This window comes from Lactuca sativa, chromosome 1 (assembly GCF_002870075.4).
Source record: "Lactuca sativa cultivar Salinas chromosome 1, Lsat_Salinas_v11, whole genome shotgun sequence".
Taxonomy (NCBI): domain Eukaryota; kingdom Viridiplantae; phylum Streptophyta; class Magnoliopsida; order Asterales; family Asteraceae; genus Lactuca; species Lactuca sativa.
In genome coordinates this window covers 38,680,489-38,700,055 of record NC_056623.2, presented here as the reverse complement: position 1 = coordinate 38,700,055, position 19,567 = coordinate 38,680,489, and positions in this window count along the sequence as shown.

Genomic DNA, 19,567 nt, shown 5'->3' with positions numbered 1-19,567 from the left:
ATGAAAATAATTACGAGAAATAGTTATCTTAATCATTTTATCTACAAAAAAATTAATTCGACCGTTTATACAAATAAATAAATCAAATTACCACGTTTCATTAGGAAAGAATTGTCGTAGTCACCAACTTTTGTTTGTTTTTGGTTGGTTTTTTCTCATTGCATCTCCATCATAGAAAAGAATTCCTGCCACTTATTCATGCTTTAATTCAGGGGTTTTAACGAATACACTTATTTATTTATACTACTTAAAACCCCATAATCGTTTTCTTTCTACACAATTATTAATACTTCACCTTTTTTTTTTCTTTAAAAGTTTTAGCGTTTAATAAAAACCGAAGGACATATGAAATTTTATTTTAAACTAAAAACTTTTAATCCACAATCAACTCCAAGTATGAAAATTTTTAACTGTTGATTTTATATAATTTTATATTTTAAAGTTAATATTTACTTTTATAAATATTTTTATAAAAATAAAAATTACAACTTACCATTTTTAACTATATCCTTCGGTTGATAGCTAAACATGCTCATATGCTTACAAACACAAATGTTTTTTATGTTACCCAACTCGACAACTTGTATGATGCATCCTTTTTGCTATCTTTAATTAAAGAAAAGAAAATGATAACAATAGAGACCAGAGTTATCCAATGTTAGCATAAAACATTGATTTAATTTTTAAAAATCATAAAATTCGTTGATGATATAATGAAATATTAATCACATAAAAGACTTTATGGGCGTGTTTGACCTTGACCAAACTAAAGAGGATGTTGGTAGCTGAAAGTTAAAAATTGTATTTTTTTTTTTGTGCATAAATGTTTGAAAAAAAGTAGTTTTTAGTTTTTAAAAGTATAAAATTACATAAAAACTAAAAAAGATAAAAACTCATAAAAGTTTCAAGCTAAAACTACTTATATGATTTGATCTATAATAATTCTCATGTTCGACTCTTGTTGCCAAAATATATATCAAAATTTAATTACATGATGCCTAAAAATTGTTGCAGATTGGAGATCTAAGATGGTTTGATATTTTAGCATGTTTAAAGAATTAAACAATTATCTTAGACCAATGTTCTTGGTAACCCTACAATCTCAAAGTATATTGTAAATAGACTTTGATATTCATTTTACCAATATAAATTGGACATGATATTATTTCTCTTTATTTTGAAGAAAAAACAAATGTCTCTATCAGATTTTTTATGTTAAAATTATCAACATAAAAAACATAGGAACTATGAGCCGAAACAAAAATGTTGGTCCAAATAAATTTTTTTGTAAAATTTCAATTTTTTTACAAAAAGAATCTAGTTCGTTCAAAAATAATAATAATAAGGTTCTTTAGAAAAAAAAAGTTATGTAAAACTAAAAGATCATCATTAAGGGAGTGTTTGGCTTAGCTTTTAAAAGCTCAAAAGTTCTTTTCCAAAAAGTTACAAAAAGTTAGGATTTCCTGACTTTTCCAAAAAGTTGATTTTCCTTGTATTAAAACTCCAAAAGTTACTAGTTTGCCAAACATCTTTTTGTTTTTTTTCTTTTATAAAAAGGACTTTTGGCTGTGAAAAACTAAGCCAAACACCCCCTAAACTTGTTAAAATAGTCAAAATCGAATATATATATATATATATATATATATATATATATATATATATATATATATATATATATATATATATATATATATATATATATATATATATATATATATATACTAGTTTATAACCCGTGGGAACCACGGTTATAAAATTAATTAAACTTTTATAGTAAAAACTCAAAATTATTAATCAATTATTTTAAATAAATTATTAATTAAAAGATGTTTTTATTAGTTATATGAAATTATAATCGTTGATTCAAATAAATATGTAAAATTAATTTTTAATATATATTAGACATTTTTTATTTGTGAATTAATGAAAACAATAATATAAAATTTAAATTTAAAATCTAAAATAAAGAATAAATACATTAACAAATAGCATCACATTAATGATGATGTCTAATAAATTTAAAATAGAGAACTAATAGATTGACAAGTGGCAACACATTAATTAAGAGGTCTAATATGATGACACATGACAAAAGAACTATTTTTTTATTAGTATATATATATATATATATATATATATATATATATATATATATATATATATATATATATATATATATATATATATATATAAAAGGTTATTTATATTATAAATCTTATAATTAAACAACCAAACTCAATAAACTATTTACAAGATTACTTTTTTTTTAACTTTTGTAACTGAACAGAAAAATCATGTAATGAACGACATTACTATAATCTATATTTTATATAAAGTTTTTTACCTCAAAATAACTAAATGATTATTTCATTTCCTAATATTTTAAAAAATATTATTTTGACTCGAATTTATTGTGTCAGCTTAGTAGGACGAACATACGATATCGACCCGTACAATACGAACAGAAACATTAATTGAACAGGACCAAGAGACGATTCTGGACTGTATCCACCAAACTGAATTTTGAATTTGACACGACACTACTTTTATCCCAGAAAATAGTCAAAATAAATTTATCAATAAATACAAATAGTACAATTTAAAAATACAAAAAGTTAGCCGTGGTCGGAACGGAGGTAGAGACTAGAGATTGGAGGTTCTTGGTTGACGGGGTCTACACCACAAAAGTCGCCTTCAAAAGACTTGCTCGATGCCTCGATCCCATCTTCTAAATTTGCATTCTACTCCCTTCTACTAATTTTCAAGGAAAACAATATATTTACTTTAGTTTGTTCTTTCAAATATTTATTTTATAACTAACAGGTTTGCATGTGTGTTTTGGAGATCTAAGTCTCTAACTACGACAAAAAACATTAGGCATGTTGAGAATACCTGATATCCAATTACGTGATACTATCCGTTTTGAATTCGGATAAATCGGGTATTCGAGTTTCCCGATTTTTTTAAACCGGATATAGGGTATATGTATAGGGTTTCGGGTATACCCGAAATACCCGATTTATTTAAAAACATAAAGGGTCCCATGGGTAATATCCACACTTATCCATATGTTGTTTATGATTTTACCCTCATTCCCGATCATTGCTTTTAAAAAAACCATTGTTTGTTTCTCGAGTCTTCCATTGATGTATTGAACCCTACGAAAACAAAGAGATATCTCCAGTAGACTTCAAACTTAACTCAACTCGTCGTCACTGGTCATCAAGTCTTCACCGACACTCATCGATTTAGACTTCAAACTTCAAAGTAAGTGATTTTCTTGTAAACGATTTCGAAAATCGGGTATTGGCTTCTTGCATTTTCGTTTTATTGTAAATGGTATTATTTTTGTGAAAGATTACTTGATATATCAAGTATTATTGACAAAAAAATTTCAACATTCAAATTTTTAGTAAGTTCGTTTATGTCTCATTTGTTTATATAAATAAGACTAATAAAGCACAACATATTTACTTCATTACATTTGTTTTCGGGTAATACCCTGTGACATCCCCAAAATCTCGGCCAGAAAAGACCGATTTTCATTTATGCTTTTAAAATATTTTCAGAGTAAATCATTTTGATTTGAAAGAGTTGCGGAATTTGTTCCCAAAAACAAAACATGATAAAACAAGGTTTACCAAAGCATTTCATAAAAGAAATGTATTTTTCATTATATAATCAAAACTCGGGGTGTCATGTTCCGATACAGACCAATAAGCATAAACGATAACATTACAAGTCATTCAACAAATATATACATATACAGACTTGTAAACAAAACAACTTGATGGTTCATCCATCTTATGCCCTCGCGCCACTTCCTGTAATACAAATTAAAACTGAGTGGGTCAGGCTTGGGAGCCTGGTGAGCATATAGGGTTTTCAACCCACAATAAATAATCATATTTAATTTTCACCAACCAACAATAACCCAATTACCCATTCTCGTTATTCTCATTTTATGTCCCTAAAACAACTAACATAAGGGACCTAGTCTAAGAATATTTCATCGGGGCGACAACACATGCTTCGGGGGTACCTCAGCAATATAAGTCAAATAAGGCAACCATGAGGGGGATGGAGTACAGCGAATGAACACCCAAGTTCATTAACACCTACAGGTGGCGAATCTGCTAATGTTTCCACAAGACTGTCTAGAATAGCCAGTGGTCGTCATCTAAACTCCGCTAGATGACTAAATCAAACAACAACGAGGCCTCTCATCTGTTTATTACACACCAACTATCTACCCATGTTCTACCCAACATATTAGTAGATAAAAATATACATTTTTATACATAGTTTAAAAACCTGTATAGCATGCTTAAATCAACACATATTCCACATAACAGATGAGGCACACACACACATAACACATATTTCATAGAGAATAACTCAGATCTATGAGATAGAAGAGAATGAATATACATTCACACATATAACAACAAAATATATACACATAGCACGTATTTTATATAATGTGTTGGAAGAAGGTAACTACACACTCACTTGATCAGAAGATGATCGGACAGCACTACGACTTGCAGAAGTAGTAATCCTCAGCAGATCTGAAAGATCTTCACAAAAATCGAACTTCTCGCGGGCAGAGCTTCGGCTCGGGAACCGCACTTCTTGGGATCTTCGGGATCTCGGGACTTGCCTCGGGGCTCGAGAATAATACCGGGGCTTCGGGGTATTTCTGGCACGCAAAACGATGCAAAACGGGAGAGAGAAGAGAGAAAATGAACAAAAGACTCGGCTGCCTTCGGATCCTATTTATAGGAGGCTGGAGCCTCGGAGTACGCGGGGCGTACTGCAGTACGCGGCGCGTACTGCTTCCGAAATCGTCATTGCATGCGTCATCCAAGCCACTTGCTGCGAGTTTCGACACCTTCGGTGTACGCGGGGCGTACTTCGGATCAGATTGCTAACTCCTCTTCGGATAATGCCTCCGAATTAAAGATTTAATTTAAATACAAAATATTTAATAAACTTCGGAAATTCATATCTTCTTCATACGAACTCCGTTTTCGACGTTCTTTATATCCACGCGAAGTTGAGACTACGCTCTACAACTTTCGTTTAGACTCCGTCGGCTAATTTTGACTTTATTTTTATTATTTATTTTTAATAGGCCGCAACAGAAAAACTTCGTTATAAATTCATAACTTCTTCGTTTGACGTCCGTTCTCGCCTAACTTTTTATCGCTTCGGTACCAACAACGAGACCTTCGATCCTCGTTTAGATTACTTCGGCTAAAAACCTCTCGATCTCAAATCGAGTATTTCGGGCTGCACACCGCTAAGCCGAAACTTCGATAAATCATAACTTCCTCATACGAAGTCAGATTTGGGCGTTCTATATATATTCGGAAACCTCGTTTCAACTACTACAACATTATTCAAAGATATTAAGTTTATTTTACACTTAAATTTTGATGCTTATTTTTATTCTTAATTAATCAAACCACATAATTAAGCAATTAAGCACAAAACACACAATACTTAAATAATACAATATTTATTATCTCAAAACGGGTTACAGAGGTTAACCTAGACTATTACATTGCTAAAAATGGCAAGCCCGGTAACACAGACGTTACATACTCGAATTACCCAAACCCAAATTATCCGAATTTAATTCAGATCGGATAACAGATTTTTTTTTTTAACATGAAAGACCCGAATTACCCGAAACCTGTAAAATTTACCCGATCAACACCCTAAAAGACATAAACTCATAAAACTAATATCAATACAAAATAACCTAAAAGTCTAAAACATAGTCGCAAGTATGTTCTTAAAATATTACTTATTGCTAAATATACTTGAAAACGAAAGAGTATGGACTATTCCCAATGGTCACGAGTGCAAAAAATTAAGATGATCATCTCTCAATGCTAGCACGGATGATAACCCAAAAAAAAAAAAAAAAATTAACGACGTTCATTTTGAAAGTGAAAGATATGACTCTTTTTTTTTATCCTCAGTTGGCTGATTTGTGTAACTCTTTTATTTTTATTTCTCATATGTGGCTTTATGATTTACCTCTTAGGAGTTATTTTTATACTTGGACGGATAAGCTTGCTGCAAAAATGAGTAAGTTAGACAAGTTTCCTTTTTCGGAGGGTCTTTTTGGAGATGTTTCCGCATATGGTTGGTCTTATTTTAGATCCTCATTTATCTGATCATCGTCCGATCCTTCTTCGATAGGTAATTTCTGATTACGGTCCTTCTTCTTTTAGATTGCTCCACTCTTGGTTTCTTGTTGATGATTTTCAGAAGGTTGTTGAAGACTCTTGGAAGAAGAATAAGATTTTAGAGTCAAATAGTATGGTTCCTTTAACAAATAAAAGCTTCAATTCCTTAATAAAAAAAACCCTTAAAAAAGTGGAACACGGTTGTTAGAGAAAAACGAAATACTACAAAAACCGGTTTGCCTAATAAGTTGGTTGAGATGGATTCTAGGTTGGATCGCGGAGAAGGAGATCATCTAGACGGGGTTGTTCAGATGTCTTTGTTAAAAGATATAGATGATATTGATCGTATCCAAACATTAGATGTTGCGCAAAAAGCTAAAGTGAATTAGGCTATAGAGGGGGATGAAAACTCCAAATATTTTCAAGACATTCTAAATAAAAAAAGAAGTCGTTTGGCGATTGATGTTTTTTTACGAGATGGGGAGTGGGTTGATGCACCGGCTGGAGTAAAATTGGAATGTTTGCAACATTTCCAAGATAGATTCTCGACTCCTTCTAACCCTCGGCCTATCATCACTCAGAATTTCCTGAAAATTTTAACTTCAGATGAAGTTAGGAACTTGGAGTGTGAAGTTTCTAGTGAGGAAATCAAGCAAGTTGTTTGGGATTGTGGTATGGATAAGTCTCCGGGCCCTGATGGTTTCATATTTGAATTCATTAGGAAATTTTGATATCTTATTGAGAAGGATGTTATAGCAGTGGCGGAGGATTTCTTTAGCTTGTGGCTTTTTCCAAAAGGGTATAAGTCGTCTTTTATCGCTTTGATTCCTAAAATTTGTGATGCTAAACGTGTTAAAGATTATCATCTTCTTATAGGTTGTCAATATAAAATTGTTGGCAAAATGTTAGCTAATTGTTTGACATTGGTTGTTGACAAGTTGGTGAGTATGGAACAATTTGCATTCATTCTTGGTAGACAGATTTTAGATGGACCAATGATTGAATGAGGTGGCTTCTTGGTGTAACATAAAGAAGAAAAAAGCTATGTTTTTAAAATGATTTTGATAAAGCTTATAATTCTGTCAGATAGGATTTCTTTGTAACATCTCGAAAATCAAGGTAAAAATTTTCATTTTTCAAAACCAAACCACAAACCATAAATGTTTACAAACTTAGTTTGAAAAAGTCAGCATTGTTGCATTCGACCCGCAAGTACAGTGAGGAAGGCTCGCCTCACAGTCTGAAAAGTTAAATGGACCAAACACTACTCTGATTACTGCCTATATTGATCCTCCACACAAAAACCAGGGTCTTAAACTCAAACTGCCACAAAATATCCAAAATGCCCCTAGATCACATTTGGTCAAAATACTAGTCAATGGTCAAAGCAAAAGGTCAAAAAGTCAACGCAAAAATCAAGCTGGCTGAGTACGCCCTGAGTACTCAGCTACTACTATGGGCATAATTGCATCTCATACAAAACCACGAGACTTTAACACATTATGTGCAACGTACCCATTGGTACATCCAGTGTACTCCGTCTAAATCCAAAACTTCATATTAAGAACTTATTCCTTAAATACCTCTCGTCAAAACTCAAATCTAGACCCATGATATCATTCTAAGTCATAAAATTTCCACCTTTATGACTTTCCATGGCTAGACAAGGCCCAAAATCTAAAACCATAACTTAATAATCCATTAAGACATCATGACTCTTGCATGAAAGGGATATAAGGATCAAGATCTCCTTTTTATGGTTCTTAATAGCTCCATAATGGATAAAGTTTCCAACTTTATCCATTAGGATGATCCAAACAACAAAGATGTAGTCTTTAAGTCTCAGAGGGACAAAAATGTATCTTTCTCAACTTAATCCATTAAGTCCAAGTCTCCAACCTTCATATCTAAATTAATATGATGTTTTAGATGGATAAAGTTTCCAACTTTATCCATGAAAAGGTCACAAACTTTCAAGATCTAAACTTTATGCACTAAAGTGACCAAAAAGTGACAAATATGAAAATTAAAGAGATCTATGAAACTAATGAGCAAGTTTGAAGCTTTTTACTCACAATGGTCCACAAATATTGTAATCTTGTTGGATCTATTCTTGAATTCTTCTTCCATACACTTGGTCACTACCTTATTCTTCAAGATTCCACCTTCTAATGGAGATATAAGCTCATAAATGATGTTAAGGCTCAAAATAAGTGAGAGGAGGCTAGGGTTTCGAGTTAGAGTGTAACACTTGGATTTTTGGTATGTTCCTTATTGCCCTTTTATTTTGAAAATGTTTCATTTTAGCCCTTGGAATAGTATACGGGGCGTCCACATGGTACGCTTAGCATACTAGTTGAAAAAGATAGTACGTGGGGCGTACCACATGGTATGCTTAGCGTTCTAAGTGAGATGACAGTCGGGATTGTGAGACCTCGCACGCTGGGCGTACGAGGGTTACGCTTAGCGTACTCAATGTTTATGAAACCCTAATTTTAGGGTATTGTACCCTATTTAAGGACCTTAAGTCCTTAGGGATGACCTCCTTACCAGTCCCCAATCCTCCTAAAACCCTAAATCAACCCTTAAGCCTTCTTTGTGGTGTTATTGAGCTCTTAAGAAGATTTTGGTGGTTATTTTGCCCTTTGTGAAGGAAGTAAAGAAAATTGAAGGTGTTTTGCTTGGTGAGGAGTCTATAGATCCAGAATCATCACTTTTTTTGCAAGACTTTGGAGGTATTAAGTTCACACATTGACTAGTAAATGCTTAGATCTCTTTGGCTTGATTTTTTATGCTTTTGGTCCCTTTTGGGATGGTGAATGAGTTAATACGTTTCAAGGACTTATTCTTTTAGATTTGAGCTTATTAAGAGTTCCTTAAGCATAAAGGTACCAACTTTATGGGGTATTTGGTTGCATGCATGCATTAAGTCATCTATTGTAACACCCGGATTCCCAGGTATGATATTTTGTTTCTTTATTTTTGGGTTTTGTGGGGGAACTCGGCGAGTTGGCGTCTAGACTCGCCGAGTATGGTCGCGGATTTGTACGCGAGTTTACAGCTAGACTCGGCCAGTCCACGCTTTTTAATGAAATCCTAATTTCCAGGGTTTGAGACCTATTTAAAGGGCCTTATGGCCGTCATTTACGGCCACCAACCCCAGAGAGAAACCCTAAAAGAGATCTAGAGCGTTTGTGAGGAAGGAGAGGCAAATCTTGAACTTTTGTGGGTGTTTTTGCAAGAGGGAAGTGTTCAAGGCAAGAGGAGGCTGAAGGAGGTGCGTTTTTGGTGGTTTTGAGCTCATAGAGATTGCATTGAGGTATTATTCTCGGACCTTCTTCAGTTTTGGTGTTGATTCATAATGATAGGGTTTTCTAACCCTTTTAGAGGTTGATTAAGTGGTGTATTTGGTCCCTTCTCGAGTTTGTGTTCTGGATCTGGACCTAAAGAGGTCCAGAGACCTTAACCCTTGGAGCTTTATGAGTCATTTGGGGAGTTTTGAGCTTGGAATGTCATTTTTGGGGCAAAATCACCATCTTGGACCATTTCTATGTTATATGTGTGTCAAGGTCCGAACTTTACGTGATTATCATGCTCGGGGAGGCCAGATCTATGATTGTATGGAACAGATCTGACCTCATAAGTTGTTTTGAGTTTGTGCATGGCATGAACTCGGAGATTCCGAAGAACAGACTCAACGAGTAGCATGAAGATTGCCCTTTAATCACTCAGTGAGTGGACTTGCCGAGTTGGGGGAATGACTCGGTGAGTCAGGGAGAGTCAGGGGGACTGAGTTCAGGTTGGAACTCGCCGAGTTGTTCTTAAGACTCGGCGAGTTAAGTCGGGGTGGCCCCGCGATTCATGCCAGGTGGAACTCGTCGAGTCAGGGAGGTACTCGACGTGCCAAGAGAGGGTCCAAGAGAGTTAGTGGACACATGTAGACTCGCCGAGTCGCCCTAGTGCACTCGCCGAGTCGGGTCAAAGTTTGACCGTTGACCTTGTTGACTTTTAGGGTTGAGTACAGTTGTATTTATGAGAGTATTACTTTATGTGATTAGGCGGAGGCTAGATCACACTTCTTCCGAGTCAGATATTTACCGAGACATCGAGGTGAGTCTTCTCACTATACGTTACCTAGAGTGGTACTATGCGATGACCAGAGGGTCTTATGTGTTATGTATGAGATTATGTGCTATGTGATATTTGTGTGTTGTATGATGATATAGACCGGACCAGAGGGTCCAACGAGCTATGACCGGACCTAAGGGTCCAACGAGCTACGGGACTGGAGGGTCCCGCTGAGACACATCGACCGAAGGGTCGTATTATAGCCTCGAGTGGCGTATGTGCTGTATGTGGTATTTTGGGGAACTCACTAAGCATTTATGCATATAGTTGTTGTGTTATGTGTTTCAGGTACTAGTGATTAGCGCGGGAAGGCGCCGTCATGATTCGTACACATACACGCATTGGAGTTTTTGTAGAGATTCTGGGGAGATGTTTTGTGATAATAACTTTTGATACAATGTGTTTGACATTATTTATGAATGAATGAATGTTTTAAAAATGGAAAATTATTTTGAAAATTTTACGTCGTTACAAGTTGGTGTCAGAGCCTTTGTGTAACGCCTATGTTTATGGGCTTGTCATTAATGTTGATATAATAGTCTAGGTTAACCTTTGTAACCTGTTTTGAAATAATAGAAGTATATTATTTGAGTATTATGTGTTTTGTGCTTAATTGCTTAATTATGTGGTTTGATTAATTAAGAATAAAAATAAGCGTCAAAATTTAAGTGTAAAATAAACTTGATATCTTTGGATAATGTTGTAGTAGTTGAAACGAGGTTTCCAAATATATATAGAGCGCCCAAATCTGACTTCGTATGAGGAAGTTATGATTTATCGAAGTTTCGGCTTAGCGGTATGCAGCCTGAAATACTCGATTTGAGATCGAGCGGTTTTTTAGCCAAAACAATCTAAACGAGGATCGAAGGTCTCGTTGTTGGTATCGAAGCGATGAAAAGTTAGGCGAGAACGGACGTCAAACGAAAAAGTTATGAATTTATAACGAATTTTTTCTGTCCCGGCCTACTAAAATTAAATAATAAAAATAAAGTCAAAATTAGCCGACGAAGTCTAAACGAAAGTTGTGGAGCGTAGTCTCACCTACGCGTGGATATAAAGAACGTCGAAAACGGAGTTCGTATGAAGAAGATATAAATTTCCGAAGTTTATTAAATAATTTGTATTTAAATTTATTTATAAATCCCGGTATTATCCGAAGGGGGAGTCACCGGGCATATCCGAAGTACGCCCCGCGTACAGCGAAGCATGACGACCTTCGCACTCGAGTTCATCGGATACGTAAGCAATGACGATTCTGAGGCAGTACGCCACGCGTACTCCGAGGCTCCAGCCTCCTATAAATAGGATGCGAGGGCAGCCGACTCCTTTGCTATTTTTCTCTCTTCTCTCTCCCGTTTTGCATCGATTTGCATGCCAGAAGTACCCCGAAGCCCCAGTATCAATCTCGAGCCCCGAAGCAAGTCCCGAGATCCCGAAGATCCCGAGAAGTAAGATTCCCGAGCCAAAGCTCTGCCCGCGAGAAATTCGATTTTTGTAGAGATCTTCCAGATCTGCTAAGGATTACTACTTCTGCAAGCCGTAGTGCTGTCTGATCGTCTTCTGATCAGGTGAGTGTATACTACCTTTCATAAACACGATAATAATACAAGTATGGTTTGAGTGTATTAAGTATATTGTTGTTTATGTGTATAATTTTGTTGTTATAAGTGTGAATGTATATTCATTCTCTACTATCTCATAGATCTGATTTACTTTCTATGAAATACGTGTTATGTGGATGTGCCTCATCTGTTATGTGGAATATGTATTGAATGAAAATGATATACAGGTTTTAAACTATGTATGAAAATATATATTTTTATCTACTAATATGTTGGGTAGAACATGGGTAGATAGTTGGTATGTAATAAACAGATGAGAGGCCTCGATGTTGTTGTTGTTGTTGTTGATCTAGTTATTCAGCGGAGTATGGATAACGACCACGGACTCTTTCTAGACAGTCCTGTGGAACGCTAGCAGGTTCATTACCTGTAGGTGTTGTGAACGATGTGTTCACCGGTGTACTCTATCCCCCTCATGGTTGCCTTTAGGATATCTATTGTTGAGGAAACCCCTTAGTAGTAATGTCCATCCCGATGAAAATCCTAGATTTGGTCCCTTGAGATAGATGTTATTTTAGGGACGTAAAGTGAGGATAACGGGAATGGGTAATCGGGATAGTGATTGGTTGGTGAAATTAAATATAATTTATTTATTGTGGGTTGAAAACCCTATATGCTCACCAGGCTCCCAAGCCTGACCCACTCAGTTTTATTTGTATTACAGGAAGTGGCGCAAGGGCGTAAGATGGATGAATCATCGAGTTGTTTTGTTTACAAGTCTGTATATGTATATATTTGTTGAATGACTTGTAATGTTATCGTTTATGCTTTATGGTCTGTATCGGAACATGACATCCCGAGTTTTGATTATATAATGAAAATGCATCTCTTGATGAAATGCTTTGATAAATATTATTTTATCATGTTTTGTTTTGGGAACAAATTCCGCAACTCTTTTAAATCAAAAGGATTTACTTTGAAATTATTTAAAAAGCATAAATGAAATCGGTCTTTTCTGGCCGAGATTTTGGGGATGTCACACTTTGGTTTGAGGGATTCGGATGCATCTTCGAGCGTATCTGAACTCAAACTGAGGATTTGAGAAAGGATTTTTGCTAATGAAGTAAAATTTTTGAAAAGAGTAAAAAGAGTTTTGAGACAAACAGAGCAGAGCCGTGTGTATGATCAGCCAACGCCCGAACGCTAAATCCCCAAAAGTACCCTTACATTATGTGTTATGAGATATGTTATGTTATGCATGCTAGAGTAAGCTAGGTATACATATTAGGACTAGAGTGGCCTGATCTGTGATGCCTTAGCCTAGGAGATTTCTGCTGCTGAGATGCTTTGAGGACAAGTAGATAGTAGTTAGGAGCTCATGAGAGTAGAGTACTTGTAATCCAAGATCCAAGGAGGAGGACTTGGAGTGAATAATGATGCAGTGTGGTCAGTAGTATTGGGCCCGTACTACTGAAGACACCGGATCAGTGGGCATTCCAAGTAAGAATCTTTTGGACTACGGAGGGAAAGTAGGGTTGCGTCATCGAGTATGAGTGTGCTCGATCGAGTCTCTGATAATTTTTGTTGTATTTCAGAAGCATCATGGTTGGGACTTGACACACACCTGAGAGCACTAGTGTCAGCGACGAGGAGATCTGTCAATTGATTCATGAGGAGGTTGCTGCTGCCATCTGGGCTGAGATTCCCGAGATGTTTGGGACATCAAGACCACGTTGATTGAGACCTTTGATGAGCGATACGCCGCGCTGACTGAGGCTGCTGCAGCTGCAGCTACTGCTGCTATTGCTGCTGCCATACCTCAGGGAGGTGACTCGTTGTTGTTCCGGGAGTTCAGCAACACGAAGCCACCGGAGTTCGACGTAACGCAGGACCCGATTGCCGCTATGAGGTGGATCTCTGACATCGAGGGATGTTTCTATACGTTCTCTTGTCCAGAGCACTTGAGGGTTCGGTTCTCCTTGAACCAGCTCCGCCGGGTAGCGAAGGATTGGTGGAAGTTCATGACGGCGAACTTCACTTTGGCTGAGATTTCCGAGGTGACCTGGGAGAGGTTCACCGCTATGTTCAGAGAGGAGCATGTTCCCCCAGTGGAGAGGGAACGGTTGATTCAAGAGTTCTTGACCCTCAAGCAGGATACTGATTCTGTGGCAGTGATCACCATGAAGTTTCATGAGAGGGCGATGTTTTTCCCTGAGCAGGTGTCGTCTGAGCAGGCTCGTATGAGCCGTTATCTGAGTGTGCTGAGGAGGGATATTCGGGAGTTCGTGGCGAATTCAACTTACCGGACATTTGCTAAGCTCCAGGAAAATGCCCGGAAGAGGGAGATCGAGTTGGAGACTCAGGCCAGGGAGGAGGCCGAGTCTCAGAGGATGGATCGGCGGCCGGCTCAGTCTCAGCCGGCAGCCAAGCGGGCTAGACCCGCTGATTCGAGATCTGGAGGCGCAAAGGGCCGCACTTGTGGGAAGTGCGGCAAGAGTCACGAGGGGTCGTGTAGGGTTGGGGTATGCTACAAGTGTGGGAAGGAGGGGCATATCACAAGGGATTGCCCCAAGGGACTCTTGGTTTGCTTTCATTGCAACAAGACCGGCCATCGAAAGGCCGAGTGCCCGTAGCTTCTTCAGGGATCAACATAGGGATCTGCGCCTGCTGCTAGGACTACCGAGGTTCGGCCAGTGAAGGTCGAGGCCCCGAAGGCTCGTGGGAGAGCGTTTCAGTTGATCGCGGAGGACGTCCGCGCGGCGCCCGATGTTGTTGCTGGTACGTATTCTCTGTTCATCTTTTATTTGAGTTGAGTTTTTATGCATATATGATGATATGCGTAGGTACTTTTCTTGTGAGTTCTATGCCTGCATTGGTATTATTTGACTCGGGTGCGAGTCGGTCGTTTGTTTCCATAGCATTTAGTCAGCATATTAGTATCCGTCGAGAGGCGTTGGATCGGCCTCTGCGAGTTTCCATAGCTGATGAGCGAGCAGTGTATGCTTCGGATATGATTCGAGGATGTGTCCTTGAGATCTTCGATGAGGAGTTTCCGATAGATCTGGTTCCGATCGCGATGGGGGTCGTGTGTGTTATAATGGGTATGGATTGGTTGAGCCGATTTGGAGTTGTGATAGACTGCGAGTGTCAATTGGTGACGATTCGAGACCCTAGTGGGGGAGTTCTTACAGTGCACGGTGAGGGTACACGTGCGGGGTCAGCATTTTGTTCGGCCGCCAGAGCGAGACAGAGTCTACAGCAGGGTTGTAGAGGATTTGTGGCATATGTGATGGATGTGAGGGTTGTTTCAGAGAGACCGAAGCCAGTTGTTGAGGTTCCGATAGTGCGCGAGTTTCCAGATGTGTTTCCAGAGGAATTGTCGGGTGTGCCTCCGGAGAGGCAGGTAGAGTTCGGTATTGAGTTGGTCCCAGGAGCTGCGCCTATCGCTAAGGCGCCTTATCGCCTTGCGCCTACGGAGATGTAGGAGTTATCCTCGCATGTTCAGGAGCTGTTGGGGAAGGGGTTTATCAGACCGAGCAGTTCGCCATGGGGGCGCCTATTCTTTTTGTCAAGAAGAAGGATGGCTCGCTTCGGATGTACATTGATTATCGTGAGCTGAATAAGCTAACGGTCAAGAACCGTTACCCATTGCCGAGGATCGATGATTTGTTTGATCAGTTGCAGGGAGCATCTTGGTTCTCCAAGATCGATTTGAGTTCGGGGTATCATCAGGTGAGGGTACGGGAGGAGGACGTCCAGAAGACAGCATTCCGGACTCGTTATGGGCATTACGAGTTCGTGGTGATGCCTTTCGGACTCACCAGTGCATTGACGATGTTCATGGATCTCATGAACAGGGTGTGTAGACCGATGTTGGATCGCTCAGTGATCGTGTTCATCGACGACATTTTGGTGTATTCAAGATCCAAATAGCAGCATGAGGAGCATTTGAGGGAGATCCTCGGAGTTTTGAGATCGGAGAGGCTTTATGCCAAGTTCTCCAAATGTGAGTTCTGGCTACGAGAGGTTCAGTTTTTGGGACACCTCATTAACCAGAATGGGATATTGGTCGATTCGGCCAAGATTGAGGCGGTCATGAGATAGGAGGTGCCGAGGTCATCCACCGAGATCAGGAGTTTTATGGGTTTGGCCGGCTATTATCGGAGATTTATTAAGGATTTCTCCAAGATTGTCGTGCCACTCACCAAGTTGACCTGGAAGGGTGTTGCGTTTTCATGGGGTCCAGAGCAGCAGACCTCGTTCGAGACACTTCGCCAGAAATTATGCGAAGCACTAGTGTTAGTGATGGGATTTGTACAAACAATCCTATGTGTGCATGCAACCCTAGAATTGGATCTATGTTTTCACTATTAGATACACAACATTATGAACACATAAAGAAACCCTAATTCTAGCATATAACTAATCATATTAACATAAGAATAGGTTTATAATATTACCTTGATTGTTATGTAGCAATAACAATCCCAAATCTCCTTGTATTGACTTTGGAAGGCTCAGAGTCACAAGTGTCACTCCTCTAATGGTTCACAAACACCAAGAGCAAATGGAGAAGCAAGAGAGAGGGAAGAGGTATAAAATTCATTTCTAGGAACCCTAGACAAGGCATGGACGAATTCTTATGGCCTTAGGGTTATTTATATAGGTGTAGAGATTAGGTTTCAGTCCTTATCCTTATCTAGTTGCTTGCCCACCAAGCAACCATAAGTTAAGCCTTGAAAACCCTTATCTTTTATCCTTTGGACGATTTCAAGGATCCTTATCTCCTTGAATTCGTTCAACCCATATTTATTATAACCATTACCATATTTTGTAACTATCACATAATTACAATTCAGCCCCTCTAGTTTAATTAATTACATTTGATCACAAAATTAACTCTTAATTAATTATTGACCAATATTAATTAAACAAATATGATTTCTCCTTTAATATATTATTCTTATAACATATTAATAAATCATAATAACCTCTCTCTTTATTTATTTCTCCAATCAAGTTGCTTTGGTGAAGGCAACCCAAAAGGACCATGCACCATCAGGTCAAGTACATACCAAAATAGTTATGGACTTAGACACTAATCCAACAGTCTCCCACTTGGATAAGTCTAATAACTATTATGCGTATGACTTCAGATCCTGATCTGCAATCGTAGCTTTCCAAAGCCGCTGTCAACTCTGATCCTATCAGATACGCGTGTCCTTAGATAAGGGATCATATATTCCTCCATTCTACATATCATATGAGATATGATTTCAAATCATTCTCTTTGTACTATATCTCGATTTCCGATTTATGACGACTGACTAATTGAACAAATCAAATTAGCCCTAGCCCAGCCGAGCATTTACGTTTGTCATCACAAAATCATCGAGGGGCCCAAAGATATCGCTTTTATCCTTCTTTGGATAAAAGGAACGGATAAACTTTGATACAATGCTCGCTTGCACTCACTCACCAAATCACACACAACAATATGTTTTATAACACCAAGTTACTAGTGCGTTTACATATTATCAATGTGCAACCGATTCGCAAGATACAACTCACGCATCTCGGTTTCAAGAATATAAGATGTTATCGTCTCACCAATCACTCGTGATACAATTCATGGAGTGATCCAAGTGAGCGTGGGTTTAATCCAATGCTCAAATTCATATTCATAAGCACTCATGAACGTTGCAACAAACATTTGCTTATGTCTAATGCTCTTTAGACAATCCACACACCAATTCATGACAGTCTTCATTCATATCTACTTCCAACATATGAATGACTGTGGCTCGTTCGAATAATTCGATTATTCTTAATAAACTCAATTATTCTGGAAGTCAAAACATGCAAATGTGAAACACAAGAATAATACTAATCCCATATGGCCTCAAACCTTTGAGTATAAATAAAACACCTTTTATTTATCACCATATTGATTACTCATTATTTTTCGTTTCGGGTAATCAACTTCTTACTTAAATTACAACACTTGTCCCATGCTCCTAGCATGCACACAATGTTTACCTATGGTTCTTACTTTGTGAAATAGATCACATTGAACACATTTCCAATCATTCTCATTTTACAACTCCAAATCCTTTTCATAAGTGAAAGAATATCAAATTCTTGCTACTTATAGAATATGTTAGATTCTAACATTCTATGCAACTTATACTTTCGTAATGTCACTGCACAAAAGTCACAAAGACTATTGCCAATGATATTACAAAGTCTTTTATCGGAAATTGTTACAAGACAATTCCTTAGATATGATGTCTCTCACTCAAAGTACATTCCTTTGAACATCCTTTTGCATAAAAGTTTCTAATCTAGTCATAGATTATCAATATTCAATTCCCAATGTGGATACATTTCCATATTTTCCATATGACAACTTATTCTTAATAGAATCTTATCTATTCCTAATAATGTCGATATGGTCCATCCAATATGAAAACATTTCCATATCTTCCAATACTATACTTCCAACTACTCACAAGCAACCAATCCTCGTCGAACTTGGATTGTCCTTTGATAGTTGTTTAATTATTTTAGTCTAAACCGATTCTAGTCCTTTTTCCCTCTAAATGCGCTAGACATTTGGAAAATTTTAGAATGGTCAAACATTAAAGCATTTGCAATCGATCCTATACTCGAAGCGTATGGGACACGACGCATAATGTTTTATTTGCTATGTTCTCAAAATTTGAATTGTGAAGAGGAATGCCGTAATCATAATCGAAAATTTAATAACACACTATTTACCTTTGACTAAATTTATTAACATTTCTCAACCTAATCCTTTAGATTTGAAATGAAGCATAATATTCTCTCCCTTAATTATAGCAAAACAACATTACAACCCTTACGACTTTGCAAGGTATAACTCTTGTTTTCTATAATTAATATTGCCAACTTGCAATAGGTGCCTTAATAATCATATCATCATAACTTTTATTCTCCCACTATCATGATGATTATTATAAACATAACACTTATGCTCCCACTAGCTTCGACACGTATTCAGCAACAGCTTAACTTTCAGAAAAACAATGCTTATTGAATTTCTTAAGTTCATGTTTTTCATACTTAGTGCTTTGATAATCTTTTATCAAGGCTTCTTGAACTTATACACCTTTACCTAGGGGTGAGCAAAAACCGAACCGATTAAAGAAAAACCGACAAAACCGCACTAAACCGCAACCGAAAAACCGAAACCGATGCAAAAACCAATGGTGCGGATTTAATTTTTGCAAAAACCGAAGGTCAACGGTGCAGTGCGGTTTATATCCTAAAAACCGGTCCACCAAAACCGAACCGCAACGCAAGCGTGTATAGTAATAAATCGATCAATGTATATTATATACATGCTATTTAAAATAGTTATAAACGATAATATATTTATTATATGTTTATTTTGTGTTTGTATAAGACTATATTGGGTGCAAAAGAAATGTTTTATTGTTAGCCAAACGTACTAATCGATTACATGTAATAAGCTTGTAACAAATTAAGTCAAAATCAACCAACCTTCAATTATTAATTAGTTTGTGAGAGTGGTCACAAGTTGTATTTTAAGCGACTTACAATTTTTGATTATGTAATTTTGTTTTGAGCTGAAAATGAATGTATTAAAAAAAACAGCACAATAGAAGCTTA